The 21,191-nt window shown below is 39.0% G+C and overlaps 1 long non-coding RNA gene across 1 annotated transcript in view; it reads left to right on the top strand.

Annotated features, from left to right (window-relative positions):
• Nucleotides 1–570: 570 nt before the first annotated feature.
• Nucleotides 571–21,191, top strand: part of LOC109956545 (uncharacterized) — a 30,512-nt gene continuing 9,891 nt past the window's right edge. The window contains exon 1 of the long non-coding RNA XR_002274431.1: nt 571–651. This is a non-coding gene — a long non-coding RNA (uncharacterized LOC109956545). The remainder of the gene's footprint in view (nt 652–21,191) is intronic.

The raw sequence follows: 21,191 nt of genomic DNA, 5'->3' as shown, positions 1-21,191 counted from the left end.
GTTAATCAAAGGATTTGACATGTTGCTGGAGGTTTGGCCCTCAGCCTCTCAGCGGGCCTCTCAGGCAGGTGGCTTTGTCTCCGTGGAGCAGATCTAATGTCAGCACTGTGGCAGATTTCAGTTTTCAGGATTTCTACAAAGAAGCTGAGCTTAGGTTGTGTTATTCTTTTATTGCTTTTTAATAGCTCTATAAAAACACAATGGAGGACGATTGAGAGAGGAAGATTTGTCTACACCTTTGCCATCATCTACACTGCAATTTTGGACTTCACCTCTGTTTTATATTTGGCTTTAACACTTGTCTGAGATCTTTTGTTTTCTATATATGTATCTTGCTTCCAAGCAGCAGGCAAGCTGGCGCCATTAACCTGTCATGTTTTTCATCTCTATAAATCAGCAGAATCCTTCAGACAAAATAAAAGATGCATCCCAATGTCATTAAAAGCTGTTGTATGTAATTGAAGATGATAGATTCTGCTTTGCTAAACCTCATCCAGGAAATATGATGCTCTGAGCTCTTAATTTATGGCACAGTAGATTTTTATATTGTATCTAAGAAACAGAATAACTTTTTTTTTCTGTACCAGATAATCAGACATTGTGGCATGAGGCGGTACGAGCTGCAGCTGGAGGACGGGGTTGTTTGATGAGGTTAGTGGGACAAATTTATCATGTAGCTGAAAGAGCCTCAGGGCAAAAGAGATCATCATCGAACAAAACAGACTAATTGTAGTGCAAGTTCGGCAGCTGTGTGTGTGTTGCTGTAGCCTCATTTTGGGGGGGAAACCACAATGTTTAATCTTGACTTTAACACTTCTTTAGCAGGCGTGAAGCCAAGTTGTGTATGTTTGGTGGTGGTTAACCAGCCAATGAAATACCTGTGCACACTCACTGGCTGGGCTTAGCTATTGAATAAACTATTTTTTTTTGGTTATTCTGATTATTGCATAATTGTTTTTGCTCATCTTATAAGCAACAATGTCAAATATTTTCTGGCTCCAGCTTCTCTGATGTGAGGATTCACTGCTTTTCTTTTTCTCCTTTACTAATGACTATGAGGATGTTGCTTTGGGATCTGGAAAATCATCATTTACACTTGTCACTGTTTTCTGACTTTTTTGAGACCCAGGGGCTAGACAGTTAATTGAGGAGATAATTGGAGGATAAATCAATGATTAACAAACGCAGCCCTAGTTAACATGTATGGTTCCTTTAGTTGCCTGGTGGAATAAAGGAGGTGCTAGTACATTTTGGAAAGCCCCATAGTGACTGGATCCAGACTATTTAGCACTAGATTATGCTGAACCTGAGTTAATGAGGACAATATTTCTCTTTAATCTAGCGTGTCTTCACTTTAATGGATCTGAGACATTCCTAGTAGAGCATTTGAAAATTCTCACTTGCTCTGTGTGCAAGTGGGCCAGCTGGCTGCTTTCAGCTGTTCTGCTTGGTTCCTCTCTCTGTTATTTGTTGTAAGGCAGAGACATGCTGCGTTTGCTGAGAGATGAGGTGTGCAGCCACCATTTGGCCACAGCAAAACTCTCTGTGTTGATCTTTGTCTGTCAGGGCACAGTTTGTGTTATGAGATGGAGAAGACGTAGAACAGAGTTTGACAGAGCTGCCCTCAGCAGTCATTGTAGGCCTCCTCCTTTGTAAACCCCATTTTATTTACAACTGCTGTTGTCCAACCTCAGCGTTTACTAAAAGTGAAATTACAAAACTCATTTGCAGAGTTTGTCATGTTGTCATTGCAGCATTCCTCAGACGACTGCAAAAGCAATCTCTGCATAAAGACATTTGTATTATGATGAGCTTCGTCCCTCGCATTTGGAAAATAATTTTTTTTTCTGCATGCTGTGATTGTGATGAAATTGGTAATTACAATACACACAGTGTTTCTAACCATCTAGAATGTGTTGCCTAAGTTGAGCTGATTAGAACATGAATTTTTTTATTTATTGTGGAGCTGCAACACTTAGTCATGTTGGATGGTTCCAGATTCTCAAATGTGAGACTTTGCAGTTATTTCCTTGTTGAGTATCTTCAGTTTTTGAATTCTTGTTTGAGACATTTGGTGATTATTGCTCAGGCTCTCAGAAACCAAAATATTGATGAATTACTGGAGAACATAATAATGAGATTATCAATATTGGAAAGAATTCTTTGCAGTTCTAATTTAATGTAAATACATATCTTACAAGTACATTTTACATGTAAAATTGATGCACACCTTGCTTGTTAACATGGACACTGTGAACACATTAGCATGCTGTTGCTGTCATTTAGTCACAGCGCTGTTAAGTAAGAAGGAAGTAAACCCTGCACAGAGCTGCCAGCACGGTATATTATTGAAGGTAGAAGCAGAGAATGTTTGACATTTTTGCCTGACTGACTTAAATGACTGTGTCAGCACTAAATGACAGTTTATCTTTAACTTCCTTCTTGTGTTAGGAACAAAAACCCACACAACAAATTCCACGGTTTGGTTTTAGGACCCTGAAATGCTTCCAGGGTCTAACGCTGTTAAACAAACAAAAACTCAAGGAGAAGAGCAAAGGGCACAGAAGCACACTGAACTTTCTCACCCTTTGCTTATGTAATTTAGCCCCTGTTAGGTAACACCTTTGTTGCTCTATTTATCTTTTCATTCATGCAGTAATTGTTTTGTATGTCGGTTTTGCACCCATTCAGAAACTGGTGATAATTTGGAACACGTCTAATGTTTCAGCCAGGACATGTGATGTAATGTGGGTTAAAATCATACAAGTGCCTTCACTCAACAGTCACTAATATTTAATGAGCAGCTTTTGTGCACTTTTTACCACTCACAGTTAATCAACAAAGGAAGGGGTGTTAGTGGCATTAAGTCATATCAAACAAAGTGACCACAATGTGAAACCTTCTGATCTTCTTTCAAATCCCTGCTTGACTTGGCTCTGCTCAGCACAGCTAAAGTAAACTTCCTCCCTTCATGCACCTTGAATGTGAGCAGCACTGAAGAGATGTAGCAGTCCTCCAGATCCCTGTAAAGCTCTTTGTCTGGGAAGCACTTTTAAGTGGAGACATTTCTGTAAAAAATATGCAAAGAACAGCCTTTGCTGGATATCACCCTGGACGTTTCTTAGTAAAAGAATGGCTCCAGACATTTTGCAAGCAGGTGCACCTCATTTTGTTCCTATAGGGTGTGTGCGCATGGGTGCTCTGTCTTTTTCTATCAAAATCCACAATTGTGTTGCACACGGGTAGTAATAAATAGGAAGTGAGGGCAAACACCAAATTATGATAGCAGTTTTCGTCAGACAGCAGATTAAATGAAATCAGAAAGAAATAATGTAAAAGAGATTGTTGCACTGTTTTTCATCCTGCCCTGGTTTGTCATGTTGGTTGGAAACTGCTCAACTGTGGTGAAGCTGCTGCTGGTGGCTAGAAACCCATTTGGGTCACAATCTTTCTTCTGGTGGTGTCCTCACAAAACCACAGCAGACAAATGTTAGAAATATGAATTTTTGCTTTAAAAAAGTCTCAGATCAGATCCAGATCCAGATCTTTCTACAAAATTAGCACTGATCATAGAAAAGATAAACTGCTGATTAACTGCAGCTTCAGATCTACTTTGAAATCTTATTATCTCAGACAGGAAGAGAAACACAAGATAGGAGGTAAAAGTGCACAGAGAAAAGAGCAGATTTAAGTGAAAGCAGAGGGCAAGTTTGCACCAGTCTGCTCATATGAAGCCTGATACATCTCAGAGAGATCCTCTCAGTGAAGACACCCTTGATGACTTATCCCATCCCGCAGTGGTGCACCACAGGAAATAGCCAAGGCCCTTATTCTGGCTGGTGTATGACTCTATTATATTCCATCTCTGTGTTGGCCAGAGATGACATAGATGGGAAACATTGCTCTACACAGATTCACAGCACACCAGGCAGAAAGGATTTACACACCCACTGAAGAGACGGTAACATGTTGTAACCAAGGCAAACCCACACTTGTGTTTATAGGCGTTTATTTTTCTCCCGTAAACCACTGAATTTCCAGGACTGGCTTTGGTTGTGTCCATAAGAGAGAGAGAGAGAGAGCGCGAGTCTGTGTAATAAGGTTTTCTTCCATGCAAAACCTCATTCTAATCAGTGTTTTAATTATAATTGGATGTTTAGATTTTTTGGATGTTTAACTACAGCACGCTTTGGGGAGAACAAGCTAATTATAAATTTCCGATTAGCAAGTAATCAGGGCAGATTTTTCTTGTGGTGCGCTCGTGAATTAAAAAGTCACCTGCAGTGATTTAACATGGTGCACAGATCAAATCAAGTCTTTTTCCTTTCTCATTAGCATTTTACTTTCAGCGTAATCACATTAATTGCTTCATTAACTACAGTGGTTATTCAAAAAGCAAACAGGCAGCACAACATGCCAGTGTACAATGTTGTATATAGAAAAGTTGTGTGCCATAGTGCTATGTTTTTAATTAATATGATGAAATTCAGCCTGGTGTGTTTGTTTAGATTTTGGCAAATCACATTATAAAATACCTTTTGTGGCACGTTTTTTCCCTGAGGCAAAAATGGTTAAATTGGTGACCCCCCCCCCCAAAAAATTATTTAATTCCACTTCTTCCAAATATGTCAACTGTTTTGGCTGTATAGTACCTGCAATTTCAACTCAAACCACAACAGAAATTGTGTGAAAAATAGTGCTGCAAGCTAATTTTAAAACAGGGAAAAAGCTCAGATTGTGGATCTGACCCTGATAATGGCCTAAGCTTTTTTGGGAATATGTTTTAATGCTTTGTAGTGTTTTTGCAGATGGCCAGCTGCTAGTAGTTTGGTCAGCCATGGGAAATCTCCCTCCCATTAGCTTGTCTCCTGCCCTTAGTCATCTCTCTTATCTTCTGGCTTAGCCCACGGAGGGACCAGTCCTTCGCCAAATGGAAAGAAATATTTCTCTATGAATGGACCTATAGATAAAATCTTCTCCCATGATACCCTAGAGCATAGTGCTTCTCTCTTGGTGCTACCCTGATCTATTAGGGCTACATTCAGGCTTTCCAGCCACTCAGCTATTTTAATGAATACACAATTAGAGCAGCCTGGGTCAACCAAGGCCTAAGGGTCCAGATGCCATCCATGTAAGATGCACTTGTTTAGATGTTTGACATCAGTTCAGTCTTTGCACTTTCAGTGCAATTAGCTCTGTCTGAATGCATAACTAGTGGAGCTAAACAGCGTGAATCAGTTAATAACTTTCACTACAAAAAGTGAAAGACTCCAAAAGGCTGGTGTTGCATTAGGCCTGACTGCATGCTACACATTATCCAGTTTCCTAAATGCTGATGCTGACCACCCCACCTTAAAGCCAATGAGATATTTTAAAAAGGACTTTATTGGGCACCTCTTAAAAACGATAGTCATGTAATTTTCTGATTTATAATATATAAACTGTGTTTTGATAAAGAATTTATAGATTTAAGTCCTCCGTTTTACGTCACCTATTTTTTCTGCTTGTCAGCTCACACCCTCATCCTGCACACCATGACAGAGCAGCAGACATTCTTTGCAAGAAGTGAAAGATAGCACCAGCAAGAGATGGAAGGATAAAGACTGTCATGACTTTATTATTTATTAGTGGTACAAAAGCACTGGAGGAATCCCTGCTAACAGCAGGTTTAGAGCTACAGTGTGTTTAAAAGTTAAACTCTCCTGTGGTGTATGAATCACAGAAATACGGGACATTTTTATGCATCAAAAAATGTTGTGCACACCGTCCATCACCATCAAAACCAACGCTTTGAGGGGTGGGCCCTAAAAGTGTGATTCGCATTCTCTGGTTGAGATCCATGAGGAGAGGATGGCTTTCTCCTCCAAGCCACTGTCTGCACCGAGGCTTCTGTCTGCATTCTAGAAACACTCTAGACATTCTAGATAAACCTTTATCACTCAGTGACAAATATACTGTTTGAAAAATATGGACATCGACAAGAAAATCTGAAGATTTTCAATGTAAAAAAGTTTCAGTTTCGATTATATATATATTTTTCCAGTTAGTTTTGTTTTAAATGCCAAGCTTATTTTGTTCAGTGCCAAAGACTAAAGTCATCAATCTTGCACCATAAAAAACCAAAATGTGGTCAAAAAGAAAACTGAGGTGGAGAATGTTTGTCATGGTCTGTTTCGAACATGTTTTGCCTCGGGGGCTGTGGGCCAGCTGAACTTCATAATCCTTCCTCCAACCAAAGATACAGGTTAATAACAATTTCAGGCTTTGAATTGGGACCTCTAAATGCCTGGGTTTATTTTAATTTCCGCATGTAGGAGTAAGTTTTCAATTTCCTGCTGTGAACATCCTTGTGTGGTCAGCAAACTGCAGGGAACATAGTATATGTCGATGAATGACTTCCATGCACTAAATTCTTTTAAAAGAAGTGAAATAAAGTTTAAAGTTTTATTTATGTTTATAAAAAATTAGGTAAACTAGAAAAACAATAGTTTCACTTGCAGAAAAGACATGAATGACTGAGTAATTAGCATGAGCCGAGCTGCATAATTACACAGAACAGAACAGATTTTTTGGAAAATTCAGTGCAGAAACAGCAGTAACAAAGACTAACTCATGTCTAAGCATAATCCAGGAAACAATTACTTTGCATAACTCATTTTAAATCTGCGAAAAAGATGTATGGTATTTAGAGACAGTAGAAACACAATACTGGCATATCAGTATTAGTAAATATGAAATTAAAAGTAATGACACATCCTTACCTTAAATAAAATGAACATGTTTCTGATGCTTTATAAGTGATATTGGTCAGATTAGTTTTATTTTATATCATGCGTGCTGTGTAATATTTGCATTTATTTGATTGTGTCGTTGTGGAGTGATTTTCTTCAGCTGGGGGGCGACGCAGCAGCGATGTCCTCAGCTGGGACTAAATAAGGAGCGCAGCCAAAGTTAGCTAAAGAAAGCATTATGTGTGTCTCATTTTTGCAAAAAATAAACTTAAAGCTTAATTAATGTAGAGTTTATTAATGTATGTATTGCTCTTTAGTTGGCAAATGCTCCACTGGTTCATCTACTAGTTGATAATTGTGTCTGAGTGTAGTTTGGTGCTGAACAGGGTTTTCACTGAAAACGGCAGTGGGAGTGAACCAAAGCAGTTCAGGTGATAATTCCCTGTAGGTCAGTCGCTACAGACAACTGCTTTCACAGTGTTATATTGTCAGTTGATAAATTGTTCTTATAAAAACATTGCTTATGGGTGCAGTGAAAACATTAGTGGTATACTATAAGTATGATTCTCAGGAGACGGTGCTACATTCTAGAGCTGGTAGTGATGTTTGTGGCTTCTGCTGCTCTAAGGTTTAATAAACAGAGTTGTTAACTTGGGAGGTAAAAATAGCAGGCGTAATCAAAACGGCAAATTTGGGATAAATTATCTTGAACAAGGGTTATCTATCATCTATCTACTGTATCTGTGTGGGTCTGTGTTGAGTTGGAGGAATAAAGGAACATTCTCCTGTTGTAATATTTAAGTCAGAAATTGGCAATTATGATAACTTCCAGAAATGTAGTATTTGCATCAGACATATTTCCAAACATGAAAGGAAATCATAATCCTGTTCTACCCACCGCACCACCGTCGCCCCTAACCTGTTGATGTGTTTTTGCTGTGCAGAGAGAGAGTTGCTAGGCACTTTTTAAGTCAGCAATTAATTTCAGCTCTGGCCAAGGGTGGGTGTGACGGTCCAAATGGCTCAGAGGGTTTGACAGCCAGCCAAGGGAGTTAAAGAGCAAGAAAGAGAAGGAATGCGAGCAAAAGAGATTCCTTCAGCTGACTTTATTTTTATCAAACCACAGTAAACAAACAAAAAAGCACATAAATTGTTCATGGACTACCCGTTAAAACCCAGATCCCTAAAGCGGTCCTGTAGCAGTAAACAAGTCTCTTGCGTTGCACTGTTTTAGTTGAATCTTTTTTATTAAACCACTGGAAATATGGAGATTATGCAATGAAAGAATTTATGAGCTCTGCCTGTATACGATGATCAACTGTGAGTTGTTTTAAGAGCTTTAAAGTCACACCGCTCAAATTCAGACAAATAATAAATATCCCTGAGTCCATCTTTTGCATGTCTCGAATATATTCGGACATGAGGCATGAATCATTATACAGCTGCTTCACTGCGGAATGTATCTATGTGCCATTCCACATAACTAGAATGTAGCTCGTACAGCCCAGAGTTAATGTGTCTGCAGTAGTGTTGCCTTTTTAATGTTAAAGTATGCAAACCTGAAAGTGTAATGTTTCTTTAGACAGGAACAAGACAAACTGTGCCATTTTCTCATAGCTCTTCCTGTTAAGCTGGAAAAAAAGGCATTTTTACTAATACTCAGTAAAGCTCATAAGAGGAAAAACTCACTTTTAAACAAAGGCTGGTTCTTAAAGAATGAGTTTAGAAGTTTGCAGATCTGTTTTAAGCTGCACCAAGCAATATTTCCATCAAACATATAACAACGATTCCACAAATAATGATCAATGGCTCTGCAGTTCCCCTCAGCTCTATGGAGCATTTTTGTGCCTTTCAGATCATTGTTTTGGCTTCACAGCACATTTTTGGTTCAGTTGGTGAGTGAATGGTGACCATTTGCATATTACATGTGAGTACTGTAGTAAAACGGATGAGAAACCACCCAAACTTATCCTTAAATGAAATGCTTATTTTAGTTGAAATGCCTAAATAAAGCAACTCTGAAAATCAGATTAAGTAACATTGCATTTTACAGGATGAAATTCATTTCATGCAGTACAGTAGATGAAGAACATTTAGCTGGTTTTCTTTGTTTTTGAGCCTGATCCATTTTGTTGTTGTCTTACTCTATGAGGTGACTTATCTAATGGAGGTCAACAACATCTGGCCCCACTTAGCCACTGTTAGCAGTTTGCTTATAATTGGCCTTGACCTATCAGAATAAAAGGTCATTGGTCAGAAAAGGTTGGGTAGTTGGGAGCATAAAATGAACTTCCTGTTATTCAATGATAATGACCACATTAGGTGCAAAGTTAACTTCACACACAAACTACAACTACAACTACATCAGGATTTTAGAAAAATATTTGACTAGCTGCATCAGGATTTTAGAAAAATATTTGACTTTTACTGAAATGGAAAACAGCTTTAAGTAAAGAAAAGTGCTGACAAAATGGTGAGCACGTTTAGCCAAACCTTTACTAGAATGTAGTGTCTGCTGCTTTCCAGTGCTGCTTGTAAAATGGTCTGACATTTTAATGATGCCAGAATTTGACCAAGTGGATAAAGCTGCCTAAAACACAGGTGTGTTTTCATGCAGTCTGTATGACTGTCCATATTTTACACATACAAACTTCAAACAACATGCATATAAATGACAGCCACTGCGTTAAATCTGGTTCTTGACCTTCATCATAGTTTCATCATATTTGACTGCCTTTGTCATAAACCACCTTCTCAGGAATCCTTTCATCGTCATTAAATGCCAGCTTTTCATTGAAAAACATAAACTTTGACTGTAATCTTTGAAGCTCTGAAACTCTTGACTGTTCACTGCTGGTCCCGTACAGAGACAGAAAGGGCCCGCGGCTCGCTGCTCTGCTTCTAACTAAGTCCATATGGAAAGGGTCTGGACATCCAACTGATTTCTAAGGCTGTTGCAGACTGGTGAAATGTAAACTTAGCATCTTATCAGAGGGGTGGACATGGATGACCCCCCCCCTCCTTTGCTGTAAGGAGACGCATCTGTCCTCCATTGCTCTCAAAATCCACCTTGCCCATATACTTGGATTTTTAGATGGCTTAATGAATCCAGTTTTTCCATTTATTTTAGTTTGTACAGATCAAATCATCCTAAAGAATATTAATTAAGAGTTTAAACAAGCAACACAGAGAGGCTTCTCTTTGCACATTCTTGTCAAAGTCTAAGACACTTGGAGCTCTCTTTCTCTGAGGAATTTTTGTTGAGAACTCTTTACTGAATGAGATGGTGAAAGGGTCTGCTGGCACAGAGACTGGGTTGGTGAATGAGCAGAGTACGAAAGAGTACAGCAGGTAACAAGGACCTACTGCTGAGAGACAGATGGCTGAGTTGCACAATAAGAGGCCCATACACTAACGGGAAGCTCTGTCTGTGTGCGCGAGCCTTAGTGTGTGAGTGTAAGACCCTCTTTTATTCGTTGTATATCAATTTGTCCAGTGAGGAATTAAATAATGTCCTATGAATGACTGTTTCTCAGAGCAGCTACTGACATTTCTTTGGGGGTTACTCACTCCCTGCTCTCTAATGAGCAGTGTAAATGTGGCTGCTCACATGCAAAGATACTCAACTGTGGCTGCGGGATCATCACAGTACCACTCAGCTAAATCTTTAAAAAAGTAGAAATAGAGTTAAATTTAGAATTTGATAGGCAGAAGATGCTATCAACTAAGATTGTAATACACATTTTGTAGTTACAGTATGTGGCTCCTCTCTTGGAAAGTATTTGTTTGGTATTAGTGTAGTATTTTAGCCAATATGAAGCTATTTGCCAGCATCAAAATCAAAGTTATGTTTAAACTGTATAGATCTCTTCAGAAACTTCAGGTTTGTTTTGACACACAGTGCATAGGTGCTGACAATGATCAGTGCCCATAGGGATGTCATACTGTGAGACAGCATCATCTGCAGGACACACTGGCTTCCTTTGTAGCCGATTTACCGGGAAAAGATGCATGTGCTAAAGTGTAATGATGATCCTGTTTTGATTGATAGACTTTCTGATGTATCCACTTTCCCTCAGTCTGCTTTGACAGAGTCATTCAGTTTTTACATTTACATTTCCTGCAATTAAGGCAAATGTACACTTTTTATGAAGCTGCATGGGTTCTGTGTGGGCATGACATAAACTTCATAAGCTGCTTATGTCCTAAATGTCACGATTCGGTTCCGTTGCTTCCTGTCCTGCTTTTATTGTGACATTACTTCCTGTTTTTGTTTCACCTTTAGTTTCGGTCTTTTTACATTCTTCATCACTCACATTAGTTTCACCTGCTTCGTTAATATCCTGCACCTGTGTTCACCTCTATTTAGGCAGCGTCCTCCCACAGGATGCTGCCAGATTGTTCTAGACCCCAGCTCTGGCTTTCCAGCACTATATTCGGTTTTTGGTATTTGTGTTTCTGACTCGGACTCGGACTATTTTATTGGATTACTCTGTTCTGCCTTGCCCTCTTATCTCGGACTGCTTATGTGTATCGGCTTATCGGACTTTCCCTTCGGACTACGCACTTTGGATTCCCCTGGATGTACGTGTTTGCTGGCTCTGACCTGGGACCAATACCGACCGTGAGTTTTGTGTTTCCACCGTGTCTTGTATGGTTTTTGTTATTGTTAGTTCTCTTATTAAAGAGACGGTTTTGTTTTACACTTCCTCGTCTGGCCATTTAATTGAGTTCACCTAAACACTTTTCGGCCGCATTACGCGCGCCGTTTCTGACACTAGATCATCTGCACCAGACTTTACACATCTGCTGAGTGCATTGGCGTTGCCCTCTACATATAGGAACTTGTCCATGCAAAATGACACCCATTATAGTGTACACCACTGCATCTGTCTGAATTAGATTTGGACTCTTACTTTGTAAGCCTCTGCACAAAGACATAGAGGGGTTAGATTTTTTTTCTTTCAACAAAAGCAAGGGTCCAGCTAGTTGGGGCCTCTCTGACTGTGCCCCTGTCTATCACTCATGGTGCGTAATGTCTTGTGGCCGCAAAGCATTCTAACCTACTGGGGCTAATGGTGGTGGAAAATCGGCATTTCTACTTATTTTTTGTGGGGGACAGTTGTACAAAACCCTTTCTGTTGGATATTAAGGATAAAACTGGCCCTTAATGCAGTTGTTTTAGATTTCAGATTTCGCAAATGCTCTACAATCTAACTCAATCAAAACTGCACTGGAAATATGTGCATCACATCATTTAACTAGTCTGTGGGAAAAGTACCACACTTTTTGTGTTTTGAATATGCAAAGTACATCACAAACAGCTGTATTTAAACAGTTGCAGAGCAGAAGAAACTTTCACAGTATGTAAAAAACCGGTCATGCTTGTAATAAAAGGCTCTGTTGTTGATATCTTGCATTCTTAAATGTTAACAGCTGATCACGGATGCCATCAGCAATATGAGACAGCTGACATCAAGTATTAAAATGACAGCAGTCATGAAGGTCTTTTCAACTGTGCAGTGATTATTGCAAGAGAACATGAATACCAGTCAGGCATGCAGGCATAGCATGGATGAAGGGGGATCTCAGATTGCAGGGCTCCAGCCACTGTAATTGATAGTCAAACCCCTCCTTGGAAGAAAATCTACAGCAAAGAGTCCAACCACATCCAGTTTGAATCCCTGCCAGTGAATTATTCATTGCTTCAGCCAGTGCAGAATCATATGGATTACACACACTCTCTCTTTCTCACACACACACACACACACACACTGGTGCTCTATCAGTGGCAGCCTGAGCTATTTTCTGGAAGTGGACTTGTTGGCTGTGGTGGCACTAAATAGCGAGGCTAACCAGTGTTTGCTTTGCGGAAATCCCTTTGGCGTTTGCAGAGTGAGATGGGATGGATGGCTCACATAAGCCAGTTGCCCTTCTTTCTGCAGTTATGTGTTGCATATGTTAGAGGTTAGTGTGTGTTTTCTGTAAAATATGCAGTAACTGTTGTGGTGCAGAAACACATTATACACAATTACAAGAGAAGATCATCTATCTGATTATGACGTAAAAGGTCTGAGCAATGCAAAAAATAAAAATCGCGTTACCTTTGCAGCCTTTGTTTCTTGAAGTGCAAGTGAAACAAAGTTCAGTAGAGGCTTGAGTTGCTTATTTCAAGGTGTTTTAAAAAGTTTAATGACCATCACCTGTGATTCCCAATCAAGGGGGACTTGGGGTTAGGGATTATAAAAACTAGTTACCAACAAAGTAATAAAAAAATCCAAGATAAATAAGATATGTAATTGATGAAGTGTTGAAGTAATTGGCTAAAAGTAATGGAGAAATGGTTCAAATGGCTAAAAGTAATTTATATGAAGGAATTGGTACAACGTCCATCATTTGAAATGAACACATTTGGAATATAGGGGGGGGTGTACTGATTTAAGAAGACTACTTGCTCATCTGAAAAGGGTGAGAATTGGGAACCACTGGCCTAAAGGTTATTTGTTTCTCTCTTTACCCCAAGGTTTGGGGAGGTTGGGGTTCTCCTCTATCAGGATTTGACCTGGCAACCTGCAGGCCTAAAGTGTAAGCTCAGCCAAAGTTCAGGCCCAAGCTTCATATCATCTGGTTTCTATTCTCTTTGCCATATCCAATGAAATCTGACCTGCCTTAGAGCAGAACTGAATTATGGACCCATCAATAAATACCATATTTCCCCCTTTGAAGTTGCATAGATGATGGAAGGTGGTAAGATGTCATGTGTTAAAGTTATTACCCAATTCCTTAGCACTAATCTACTGTGCTTGATGTTTCTGACTTTTGAAAACGGTTGTAGCTTTATCAGTTCTGACAGCAGCCAGGCTTGCTGCTTTTTTTTCACTTTGCCCAAATGTCAGAACTATTTTCAGTCTCCCTGCAGAGGTAGCCCATCCTAGCAGGAAGAGGGTGAGGTGCATTACAGGAAAAAGATTGGCTGTGAGTGTTTCGTGACAGTGGTGGATAATTTTACCAGCTGGTGAATAGTCTGCTCTTGAGTCATTTGGAGGTGCCCATAAAAGCCTGTGTGTAATCTTCCTGTCTCCCCCTCTATAATTGTGCCTCTCACGGAACAAGCTGCTTTCATTAAAAAAGAGATAGCCTAAGGCGCCTCTGATCCAGCTAGCAAAAAAGACATCATACGAGGATAAGATTCATGAGGTTCATTGTTGTGCAGTGTTTCAAAGATTTTTGGGGTTTTTTCTTTATTTGTTATAGTAGATACAGACAAGAAAAGGTGGGGAGACACTGATGAGTAACTGAAGAGAAACTGATGACATGCAACAAAGGTTCCATACCAGACTTGAATCCTGAATTGCTCACCATGTGATTACATGGTGTGCACCAAAAGGCTGGGTTAGCTTGAAAAGAACTAGGTTGTAGAATACTGTATTTAGTTCCACCACATTTTCCTTAAATGTATTTATGGCACTTTTATGTAGACAATAAGGCTCAGAAGTAGTTGTGCAAAGTCAAAATCTTGCATGGTTTAAAAATAGCGGTTTTGCTGTTCAGAGCAACACACAGATAGCTGGCGTTTAAAAGTCCTGTCACAGTCCTAAATATATTTGTTTTTACAGTAAGACATTGCCTTCTAATTTTCTAGGAGTCTGTGAGTTTGAGGCCTCATGTATACATGAAAATCGACACAATCGCCTTTATACTGCAGAGCATCTGTTGACATAGCTATTGTGTCATTTCAGCGGGGTGTAGGAGGAGGTGTGAAGATGTTGTCAGTGATATTCATTACAAGCCAACATATCAGCCCATCAAAGCTTTCCTTTGTGGAGGGGATAAAGTTGGAGGCAGGTTAAGGCTTTCCACTGAGACACCTGTGGTTTGCTCCTGCTTGTGGTTTCCTCTTTTCTACAGCTGCTGCCTTCCAAGCATCTCATCAAGAGGGCTGCACAATTTAAACTGAAAATTCTGTTGAACCAGTTAAAATTCACTCATTACTGATCAAATTTTCTGAACAGTAACAGTTTGTTAGATGAAATGTGAAGGTTTGTTGCCTCTTTTCCTTTGATATAAACCCTGGGTTTTTGACTATTAGTTGGCAAAAAATACAATTGGAATACATCACCTTGGGCTCAGGAAAATTGTAAAAGGCATTTTCAATATTTTGTGACCTTTAATAGACAAAATCAAATCAGTTATTGGTAGATTAATACATAATGGCTGCAACCTTATGTAAATGATTCTGTATTTTCTGACTTGGTTCTCTGACAGCTGCATAATTTTACTGTAGATAGAATTACAATCAGAGATCAGTAATAAAAACAAAACTGTCTCTCACACAGTCTAATGTAGTATAATTCATAAATGTTATGCAGACATGCAGCAAAGAATGCAGCATACAAACACACACACTACCCTGAACATGAAAGAAATAGGGGGAAATGGAGAAAGAGATGCAAGCATTGATATTGTTTAGTCAGAGGCAGGAGGTCCTCTGTCTGAGTGATAAAGAGCCTGCAGGGTCTTTCCTGTCTAGCACAGGTTGTGACCCTGCAGGACGGAGCAGCTGCTGCAGAATGAGCTGTCTGTTGAGAGAAACTGCTGAATCATCAGAGCCACTGAAAACCAGAAGAAGCTGCCTCAAGACCTTTGACAGGCATAGATCAATCAGCCAACTCCACCACAGCTTCAAGGGCCATCTAAGATCATACTGCCTTGACCATGAAAAGTCACAGTTTCGATTTGAGTTTTCCACATTAAATTGAAGGCCTTGTCTATCATACTGAGAGAAATCAGTTGGAAAAGTGAACTCCCAACACGGCTGTTTTGATAAGTGATCCAGAAGATTATTTTGTCCATGTTGGATTTACCCTGGTGTCTTTCTTATACTTGACTTTTAACAGCAGCTACTAAACCATTAGTCCTCAGTTATATTTTAATGCCCACTGTACATTTTAGCAAAAAGTGTTCAACAGTCTTCTGTGTTCTTTATAAAAATCTTAATCTGACTAGCAAAATTCAGTCTGTTAGTATAGACAGCTAACACAGCCACAGCTTAGCTAACAATTTTTCCTCAACTTCACTGCCTCAATATGGCAACATACAGGTTATATGGCAAGTTTACATTTAAATCAGAATAGCATCCAAACCCAATATTTTATTCTACTTGCTTGATCTTTATAATATTCCTATGTCATTAATTTCTTCAAGATTCCTACAAAGTTTCTTGGAGTCAGTTACTAAATATCTAAAGCCAGAAATTGTTGAAAAGTGAGGAGAATTAGCAGGATTTTGTTTTTGACTCATTGCTGGAACCTGACTCCCTCCTTCCATTCCTTCCAGCCCAGTTATTGGCCCCTATCTCTTCCCAGGCCCCAGCAGCAGGCTTCAACTTGTGAAAAGGTCTTGAAACTCTGGCTGAACCAGAAAAAAGTTTCAGACTTGTGTGTCCTTCATGTGCTTAAGTTCTCTTGTAGTCTTACTGTCCTATTGATATTGTAGGTGGTGCATGAGATTGTGACTATAAACACTCCTTATAGCAATAGGTAATAACACTGAAAAGTAAGATGGATTAAATTAACAAATGAATTGTTACTCAATATAAATCCTCAGTGTCCCTATGAGCAGGCATGAAAGCATGTGAGAGAGGGGAAAAAATGAGAAAGTGTACATTTCCCTGCCTCTTTCTATCCATCCATCTCTATTGTTCATCCTGTCTGCCGACAGTTTCCCTCTGTACTTTGAAGGGAAAGTATTGATGCTGTGGACAAATTTCTTTCCTAAAAGACTGCTGACACCTGCCTAGTGTTCATTTTTCCAGGGCACACCCATGTACAGAGTCCAGAACTTCAAGAACCTTGAGATGAAAACAGGAGAAATTCAGTCTGTCCCTCTAACGTGAATAATGGATACTGATGCAGATTGGGTATAAATTGTCATTGCATTTTTGCAACAACCTTTCAGACTTTGTGTATTGCATAAATTTAAGGACATGCATCTAAATGTCAGACATTTGTATAAGTTAATCAGATTTTTCTAAGAGAACTTCTTGTATTTTGCCAAAACCTGGGGTAATGATACTTTTCACATTTTTAAAATTACTCTGATTAGTTCAGACAGACATGAGGCACTACATAATTTGCTTATCCATGTTTTACAAATGTAAAATCATGTCCATGCTAGTTTTACCAAACCATGGATGTGTCCTTGTGTATAGTGAGATACCACGTCCCATCCCATTTTCATTTGATTTATGACATTGTGTACAATCTTGGTGAATGCAGCTTGAAATATTATTTATATAGACTATGCATATACAAGAATATAAAAATACAAGTGATTTCAGCAGTGATCCAGGACAAAAAAATGCTACAGAACCACAAAGACACAACTGTGCATTAATGCAGCATGTGCACGCAGGTGTTAGAGGTTTATAGAGGATAAAATACAGGAACCAAGCTGGAAAATCAAACCTATAAATACCACAACATGACTTGACAAGTGAGACATGAGGGCAGGAGGAAGTTCTGCCAAAGGATATCAGAAACATGCATTCCAAAGTGTGATGGTTAGATTGTGTCTTCCTATTAATTTACTTCTTTGTCTAGTTTCAACACTTAGAAGTTTGCACTCATGTCCTGTTTTGCTAATAAAATTAGGTTTACATATCTATCATACCTATAAAACATTTTGCTGAAATCTTGCATTATTGGTTTTATTGGCAAATCACGTTATGTGACTAAGCTGCCGTATTTCAGTGTAGGTGTGTGACTTCATGTAATTGGTGCTCCTTAAATATTAATGAAGTACTTTGTGTGAATATGGGGACCCCTGTGGCTCCTTAATACCATTTCAATTCTTTTTTTTTGTAATCAAAGTTTCCCACTCAGCAGGGTTTGAGGGAGAGAAGGGATACCTTCTGTTAGATGGCTTACTGCAATTAAAATTTATTTAAGGCTTACAAGGAATAGTTTCACTCTCGAATAAATCAGAATGAATTCCTCTGACTGACAAGGTTTCCCCTCCCTATAATTATCCTCTGCACAGCAAGTGCTGAGAGAGAAGCTTTCCTTCACCCCCCTGCAATACCGCAGAACTTTACACTTGTAATTAAATCATAAAATAACAGCAAATTCAGTGTTTTCAAAACAAGCACTAGAAGAGCGTGATTTGAGGAAATGAGTGCATGCCAGATGACTTCGCTGATGCCATTTTTAAAACTTGTCATGTTATGATTTTATTGTTGAGCTGTTGGGTCTTCAACCTTTAGGCCTGACTCTGAGCACTGTGTCACTTAGTAACGTGACACACTTAAAGAGATTACAAGTTTCAACTGGTTACCAGGTACAAACTCGTGTTACAACAAACTGCAGTCCTGCTGACTCACACTTTAAAGCTGCATTAACTAAGATTTAGCACAAATTTGGATAAATTAAGTAAAAAATTGTTTTGCTATCTTCAGGTCCTGTGTTTATTTCTACCCCTCTCTGAGCAGTGTTGTTAAAATCTGCATTGCACTTCTCCCACACCCTCGCTGATCCGAGGTTATAAGATGTGTTTTTCAAACTGGTATGGCTCAATTTAAAGACAGACCATGGAGGCTCCCTGTGCAGGTACAACCCAGGATGGGAGTGGACCTGTTAGACCCAAGAGGCCGTGTTCTGTAGCACAGAGAGAGTGTGACAAAGAACGAAGGGTTAACAGTGGTTTGGCGTTTTGGAGGTGAAGAGTATTAAAAGCATCCAAAGGACTCAAATTGGCCACAGTGGCTTTCTTCCCGCTAGACCCACAAGTACTGTAGTTAGCTAACATGTACAACATTATGTTGGCATCACTATCAAGCTAACATTGGTTTCAATTTTGTATCTTTAGTTAATTATTCTGGTGGTACTGTTTTTAATTTGGAGTTCAGACCAGATTTGGTGCTTGGGGTATTTGTTTTATGCCCTTTTTCACTGCTACACAGTATTTTTAAAATCACACTCCAAATACAAATTCATATAACTAAGGTATTTCTGTGGGCTTATCTGACACTATGTCTCTTCTTGTCCATTTAATATATTTTTATAATTTCTTTTTGGTTACGTTGCCCCTATGACCAACTGCCGAATTAAATACTTAATTTAACATGGGCCTTTTGTTGGCCACCTTTTTGTTGGGAAGCTCTTTCTAGTTGTCCAGCAGGGGTTGTGGTGCTGTTGACAGCCAGGGGCCACTGAGTCTGCTCTTATTATCCCTCGGTGACAACGTGTCCTTGGGCAAGGCAGCAGAGCTGTCAAGTCTATCTGTCACACTTCTCTGCAGGCAGGACATGGCCAGCCCACAGCACAGCTAGGGGTGCTACAGACCCAGGGCAGTGTGGCTCATCTCCAGGGATGCCTTCCTCGGTTGTTTAGCAACCGACTCTGGCTGACAGCATTTGTTCGATTGTATTTGGCTGCAGCGTGATGGAGCGGTGGATGCGGGTGTTACAGCAAAACAAATCAAACAACACGATGGGTGCTTTTGTTGCCTCACCAAAGAGGAGGAGCTATGAGGAGATCCCGCTATGTGGCCTTTCATGCTTCCAAGTCATAGGAAGAGCAATCGTATGCACACAGTGTCACAAAAACTTGCTTATATTTTCAGTGTTAAATTTCTCTTAAAACAAACTTGCTCTGTCCAACTTTTCTATTTGCATATTACAAATGTGGACCTTTTTGGAGTTGTAACTATTAAATGCCCATCACAGTTTTTACTACCATTAATTAACTATACTGTTTGGGGGAATTAACACAAGTTTGCCTGTAATAGCCTGTGAAGTTATTCAGTGTATTTTGCTAAATAGTATACTGTACAGTAATTTTTTAATAGAAAATGTCCTGACATACAGTATCAGTTATAGATGACTTGGTAAATGAGCATCTGAGAAGTCTCAAATGTGAATTAGTGGTAATTACCTCAGAATAGTCCCAGATGTGACTAAGTGCAGCTGCCCTTCCAGTTGTTTTAGCCTTTGTCTCAGAAAAACAAGTGTTTACGATCAAGTGACACTTTTTATGGGTTTTAGACATTTTGACGAGAGTAAGTCAGGTGATATTGTCATAGTGTGGTCAAGTCGTTTTTTTGACTTTGACCATTCCATTTGATTATTGTAACCATGGTTACAAACCTCCCCTGTCCTTAGTGAAATGTTTATTTTAACCCAAGGCATGACAGTGTCCTAAACCTAACCAAACCTTATTGTCACATTGTTGTTAATTCAATAATTTATTTTTCAGTAGTGATTTCTAATGGTTCTGGATAGAACTGATAAACGGTATCGTCCTGCAGTTCAGGGTATCCGCTCTGAAGACGTATAACATTTGTGGCGTTCTAGAGGATGACATATGTCAGCATTGTAATTGGGAGGACATAGACTACAAATTGAAATGACTAATTATTTCATTGTTTTTTTTTTTTTTATTCAATCAATTTAATCAATTTTTACTTCTGAAGTTTTAGCTTAACCTAGCCACTCCGCCATCCCACCAAAAAAAGGCAAATTGATAACAGTTTAGTACTTCTACAACTCTTAATGTACATACAAACAAACAAACAAAACAAAATCAAAAAATGATGGTGTAATATTAGTTTATTTTTCCTGCACTTCAGTATTAAAAGAACACATTGTAGCATATTTATTATCTTTGAAAAAAGGCATTTTCATTCCTATATTGGACACCAGTAACTTCACATTTCAGGCTCCAGTGCACACAGTAGAGAACAGCCACAACGTGCTGGCAGCGCCTGACTGAACTGACTTCTTCTTTCTTTCATCTCCCTTCTAATCCTCTCTTTGCACAGTTCTCTGTCTTGTCAGCGTACTTTGTTTAGGTTTTATAGCCATAGGTGCAGCTGTATTCGTCATCTCATCCCACATCTGAGATGATCATTGGTGATAGATTTGCAGGCGGAATGTTTCCTCAGTCACAGTCCCAGGCTTTGTCTGGAAAATGATTAGGACTAACTGTTTGCTACACCCCAAACAGCAGCCAATAAAAAATCCTTGTTAATTCTAATTTTCCAAATTAATAATAAGAAGAATAATTTTATTTATATAACACCTTTTACTAAAATATCAGCATGCACATTAGAAACAGACATTTACAAATAAAAATCATAAAAAATAAACATGCAAACAAAGCAGAGAATATACATAGTAGGTTTCAGCACTAAAAACAAAACATAAAATATACATGTAAAAACAGAATTAAAGAAAAGTACTAATATATAATTGGTACAACCAGAAGCACTAAGTAAAACCTAAGACATAAAAATAAGTTTTATTCTTAGGCTTAAAAATCTCTAATGAATCAGTTTGTCTGTGGCCACAGGACAGAAGTCCCAACCACCAGCTGACTTCTTATTTACTCTGGGAGCTGACAGTAACCCATCAGTGAGACCCAAGTGGGCAGGAACAAATATAGGGCTGAAGAAGATTGCATA

Source organism: Monopterus albus, unplaced genomic scaffold (genome assembly GCF_001952655.1).
Source record: "Monopterus albus unplaced genomic scaffold, M_albus_1.0 scaffold20.1, whole genome shotgun sequence".
Taxonomy (NCBI): domain Eukaryota; kingdom Metazoa; phylum Chordata; class Actinopteri; order Synbranchiformes; family Synbranchidae; genus Monopterus; species Monopterus albus.
This window is presented reverse-complemented; position numbering and strand designations above follow the sequence as displayed.